Below are 6,364 nucleotides of genomic sequence, written 5' to 3' on the forward strand. Positions count from 1 at the left end.
ATCAAGTAATCCAACACACATACTCATGCAACAATATATCACAACCAACTGAATCAATCATCATTATTGCATCCATTGCAACATAATCACTCTGCCAATTACCTCCACTTATCACATGGGAGACTCCTCACCCATCACGAACTCTGGCCCAAGATCCACATCAATTATTATTATAACAAGCAAAACCACAACCTGATATTCAATTCCATTCAAACAATCATATTTTTCACATCAAACATTCAATTCATAAAATCACACTAACATATAACCCATTATTAACATACATCATTCTACTTAATCCTATCCTAGGGCAATTAACCTAGGTATTCACATAACTTTACATAATGCCTACCCGAAACTAAAATTCGTACCTTTGTTGACGGCAATCCACACTCTTGAATCCTTTCTTCTTCCGGCAATTTCAAGCTTCACCCAACATCAATCAAGCCTCTATAAATGCTCCATAACTAAATAAAACCACAAAATCACAACACAACTCAACCCAAGCAAATCATCATTCTTCATTTAATCTAGTTACAATAATTTAATTTACATTAAAAGCTAGGATTTTACTTAAAATTATGGATAATGAAATGATTTCTTACCTTAATTCACTTGAAATTAGAATAGAACCCACTTGAAATTTATGCTAGCGTACCCCTAAAGAACCAAAATCACAATATCTCAACACCATATATCTCAAAAATGCAAAATTGAAGAGCATAGAAAACTGGGCAGGGGTTTTATATTTACTTACTATAATACCTAGATAGAATTGAAGAGAGATCTAAGATGAATGCATAGCCACAAATGACTTGTCAATCGAAGCTCTGGATTGAAAGTTATGAGCAATTGAAAGAGATGGTAAATAGTGCTTCTAGGGTTCCTCTTCTCTTATCTTCTTTGGTGCTGAAGATGTGATAATGAAAGGGGTGTGTGGTGAATGCTAAGTGTGAAAAGGGGGTTTTATATGCGGGCCTTGGGCCAAAGTGTTACCCAAGTCTGATTTTTGCTGCGTTTGTCCTAATTTTGGGGAAAAACCTTTAAGATTAGTGTTTTAATTCGCATTCTAAATATTTTATCTCCCCAAATTATATATTTTAATTTCTCAATCTTTTTTCTCATAATTAAATTATTAATTATAATTTAACTGGATTTTACAATTTGAAGATACTTTAAGAGATAGTAAATATCACAATCTACTCACCTTTGTTGCACCCAGTGCCTACCTTAGGGTTTTCACACTAATGGTTCCTTACTTCAGTTCTTCTGCTGCCGAAATATTCCCTTGGGATAAAACATGGCTTATCCTACTTGAAGAAGCAGGAGCACCAGTGAGCAACCTATGATATAAAAATCACGAAAAGTCAATCGTAAAATACATAGATGGCTACTTCTTCATATGCTTGTATGTCTTATAAGAGATATAAACCACTCTACCTGCTTCTAAACACAACTATTTCTTTTTAGCGTTGAATTAGTGTGCATCTTGGATATATAAAAGTAGCTCTGAACCGTTGTCTTGCCATTTCACCTGTTTAACTTGAAGTATTGTAACACTAGAATAAGGTGCTCCATGATGCGTGAGCATCTTATCTATCTTTTCCTAGTGAATTTGTATCTAAATTGTTGAGTTTAATTTAGAATTAATTATATTTTAGCCACTATGGATGCTATTTTGAGTTTTGTGCAATTTTATTTATTTTAGGTAGCATTCGGAGGGATTTGATGAAGTTTCTGCAGAGAAAAAGAAGAAACCAAAGAGATGACCAGGGAAGACCGACGCAGACGCATGGCTCACGCGATCGCGCGGAATGGAAAAATTGCAATGACGCGATCGCGTGCCTGACGCGAATGCGTGGACTGGAATCTGCACAAATGACGCGAGCGCGTGGACGACGCGGACGCATCACATGCGCGATCTGCAATAATTCAGAAAACGCTGGTTACGAATTTTGGGCTGTTTTGACCCACTTTTCAGCCCCGAAAACACAGATTAGAAGCTGCAGAATGGACAAATCAAGTGGTCCCCACCCATCAACTGAAGATCTGTTAATTAATTCGAATTTAAATTCAAATCTTATCTTTTAGGAAAAGATATTATTTTTAATTTTTAATTTTAAACCTATTAGGATTAGTAATAAATAGAAACTCTGTACATTTAGACAGGACCATATTGTTACGAGAACCCTTATTTTTCTTCTCTGAACCATGAGCAACTAATCCTTCATTGTTAAGGTTAGGAGCTTTGTCTATTTGTATGGATTTATTCGTTTGATCTTTCTAATTTAATTTATGTCTAGATTTATATTTCAATAATTGTTTTCGCTCTTTACTTTATGAATATGGGTGGAACGGAAGTATGACCCATGTTCTAATTGAGTTCTTGTAAAACTTGGAAAAGCTCTTTACTTGAACAACAGCTTGAAAACATATTATACTGAATTTCTAATTGTTTGTATTTAACGGGATACGTGACATATAATCCCTTTATTATTGGATAATTAGAATTCTTTTGGCATATAAACTAGAAATTGATCATCACCCTCTAATTGGAATTAATTGACCAAGGAATTGGCAATTAATGAATTTTAGAGGAGACTAGGAATGTCTAAGGAATTAGGGCCTAGTCACATATAGTTTGCCATGAAATTATATCTTGCATAATTAAATTAGTTAGTGACAAAAAATAAATCTGGAAAATAGATAACTCTGAAACCTTAGCTGCTTTCTCAACATTTTATTTCCAACTCATTTATTTGTCTATCCTTTTGATATTCTAAGTTCGAACTTAAACCTTTTGAACATCTCAAAACCAAGTTTTGCTTGCTTAACTAATCCAATCAATCAATCATTATTGCTTGATCCATCAATCCTCGTGGGATCGACCCTTACTCACGTAAGGTATTACTTAGTACGACCCGGTGCACTTGCCGATTAGTAAGTGTGGGTTATAAATATCGCATTAAGTTTTTGGCGCCGTTGCCGGGGATTGACTGTGATTAACAACTACCAGTTGTTTGATTGCTTAGATTAGGCGTTTTAGTTTTAATTTTTATTTAAATATTGTTTTATTATTTTTCAAAAAAAAATTAACGTGAAATTTTTCTTTACGTTGTTAACCAATTTTTTTTCTTCTTTTCCGTCCAGTACCCTTTCCCCCCCTTTTTTTTGTTTTCTTTTTTTCTTTTATTTAAAATATATATATATTTTAAAATATTTTCGAAAATTTTTAAAAAAAATAGCACCAATATTTTTTTCTTAATTTCTGAAATTAAGTTTGGTGTTACCTATTTATTATGTTCCTTCTATTTATTTTATTCAATATTTTTGTCTCTTTACACAGGTTACCTCACTGGAAATTCTCTGCACTCTGACGTAGAGATTCCTATTTTTTCTTGTTTTCTGGTTGTTTATGCGCAGGAACAGAGACAAAGAACATCTCTTAGACTTTGATCTGAACCTGAAAAGACTTTCAGGCGGCGTTTACAACAAGAAAGGCTTTACAAGGCTACAGAATCCACTATGGATCCCAATAATAATGCTAATGTCAATATGGAAAATCCGAATGGGGATGATCAACAAAGGAGAGTGCTTAGCTCTTATTCTACCCCTACTGCGGATCTTTATGGAAAAAGTATTGTGGTGCCCCCTATTGCTGCGAACAACTTTGAGTTGAAGCCTCAACTGGTCACCCTGGTGCAACAAAACTGTCAGTATCATGGTCTTCCCCACGAAGACCCAAATCAGTTTATTTCTAGTTTTCTGCAAATTTGTGACATCGTGAAAACAAATGGAGTAAACCTAGAGGTGTACAAACTCATGCTCTTCCCGTTTGCTCTGAGGGATGGAGTAAAACTATGGCTAGATTCTCAACCAAAGGACAGTTTGGATACTTGGAACAAGGTGGTTACTGAGTTTCTCACAAAATTTTTCCCACCAAAGAAGCTGACTAAGCTTAGGATGGAGGTTGAGACCTTCAGACAGAAAGATGGTGAAACTCTATATGAAGCTTGGGAGAGATACAAGCTACTGACTAGGCAATGCCCTCCAGACATGTTCTCCAAATGGACACAAATAGACATATTTTATGAAGGCTTGGGTGAAATGTTCAAAATGTGCTTAGACAATTCTGCAGGAGGTTCATTGCACAAGAAGAAGACACCGGAGGAGACTATTGAGCTGATTAAATTGGTTGCAAGCAACCAATATTTATACTCCTCTAACAGGAATCCTGTGAACTCTGAAACCCCTCAGAAGAGAGGCATGTTGGGAGTAGATGCTATTAATGCTCTTCTTGCTCAGAACAAGTTGATGTCTCAGCAAATAAATCTACTTACTCAACAGATGGGTGGCATGCAAGTCTCAGCTATCAACACCCAAAATCCACCACAGGAAGTCTGGTGCACGAAATTGCAATCACACTTTTGCAATCTGCGCAACTAACCAGCAAGTGCACTGGGTCATCCAAGTAATACCTTACGTGAGTAAGGGTCGATCCCACGGAGATTATTGGTTTGAAGCAAGCTATGTTTATTTTATTATTCTTAGTCAGGATTTTAATTAAAATTATCAGTTTGAATTATTAGAAAAATAAAAGAGCGTGAATTAATTACTTGTAATGCAGTAATGGAGAATATGTTGGAGTTTTGGAGATGCTTTGTCCTCTGAATTCGTGTAACATAATGCTTCCTCACTTTCAAAAGTGCAAAGTTCCTTCCATGGCAAGCTATGTGTAGGGGGATCACCGTTGTCAATGGCTACCGTCCATCCTCTCAGTGAAAACGTTCCAAATGCTCTGTCACAGCACGGCTAATCATCTGTCGGTTCTCAATCAGGTTGGAATAGAATCCAGTGATTCTTTTGCGTCTGTCACTAACGCCCAGCCTTCAGGAGTTTGAAGCTCATCACAGTCGTTCAATCCTCGAATCCTACTCAGAATACCACAGACAAGGTTTAGACTTTCCGGATTCTCTTGAATGCCGCCATCAGTCTAGCTTATACCACGAAGATTCTGATTAAGGAATCTAAGAGATACTCATTCAATCTAATATAGAATGGAGGTGGTTGTCAGGCACACGTTCATGGATTGAGGAAGGTGATGAGTGTCACGGATCATCACCTTCTCCATAATTAAGCACGAATGAACATCTTAGATAGGAACACGCATGTTTGAAGGGAAAACAGAAATAATTGCATTAATTCATCGAAACGCTGCAGAGCTCCTCACCCCCAACAATGGAGTTTAGAGACTCATGCCGTCAAAGAGTATATAATTCAGATCTGAAAATGTCATGAGGTACAAAATAATCCTCTAAAAGTTGTTTAAATACTAAACTAGTTACCTAGGTTTACAGAGAATGAGTAAACTAAGATGGATAGTGCAGAAATCCACTTCTGGGGCCCACTTGGTGTGTATTGGGGCTGAGACTTAAGCTTCTCACGTGCCTGGGCTGTTTCTGGAGTTGAACGCCAGGTTGTAACGTGTTTTGGGCGTTGAACTCCAACTTGTAACCTGTTTCTAGCGCTGGACGCCAGACAGCAGCATAGAACTGGCGTTTAATGCCAGTTTACATCGTCTATCTTCGCGCAAAGTATGGACTATTATATATTGATGGAAAGCCCTGAATGTCTACTTTCCAGCCCAATTGAGATCGCGCCAATTGGACTCCTGTAGCTCCAAAAAATCCATTCCGAGTGCAGGGAGGTCAGAATCCAACAACATCAGCAGTCCTTTTTCAGCCTAAATTAGATTTTTGCTCAGCTCCCTCAATTTCCGCCAGAAAATACCTGAAATCACAAAAAATACACAAACTCATAGTAAAGTCTAGAAATATGATTTTTGCTTAAAAACTAATAAAATTCTATTAAAAACTAATTAAAACATACTAAAATCTACATGAAATTACCCCCAAAAAGCGTATAAAATATCCTCTCATCAAAGTCTCCTATGACAGGGCAGGTAACTTTATGCAAAATGATAATTATGATTATGCTTAACCCTCTTTTGAACAAGTGAATTACATGGAGAGTGGTCCTAGGAATCCCAACAATGATCCATATTCTAAGACATACAACCAGGGATGGAGGAATCACCCAAATTTTGGATGGAGGGATCAACCTCAGAGACCTCAAAACTTCAACAATAATTCTCAAGGCGGTTTCTAACAGAACAATGATCTGGAAGCAATATTGACAGGTTTTAGACAGGAAACCAGAGCATCCATCAAGAACCTGGAGATTCAAATGGGTCAAATAGCCACCAGAGATAATGAAATTGATCAGAGGACCACTAATAGCCTTCCTAGTAACACAATTCCAAATCCAAGAGAGGAATGCAAGGCTATCTCCGTGATAAGTGGAC

The 6,364-nt window shown here is 36.9% G+C and overlaps 1 non-coding gene across 1 annotated transcript; it reads right to left on the reverse strand.

The window, feature by feature from the left end:
- Positions 1-3,954: 3,954 nt before the first annotated feature.
- LOC112763616 (small nucleolar RNA R71) lies at positions 3,955-4,061 on the reverse strand. Its single transcript, XR_003182907.1, has one exon. It is a non-coding gene; the product is annotated as a small nucleolar RNA R71 (small nucleolar RNA).
- Between the last annotated feature and the right edge of the window lie 2,303 nt (positions 4,062-6,364).

This window comes from Arachis hypogaea, chromosome 2 (genome assembly GCF_003086295.3).
Source record: "Arachis hypogaea cultivar Tifrunner chromosome 2, arahy.Tifrunner.gnm2.J5K5, whole genome shotgun sequence".
NCBI lineage: Eukaryota > Viridiplantae > Streptophyta > Magnoliopsida > Fabales > Fabaceae > Arachis > Arachis hypogaea.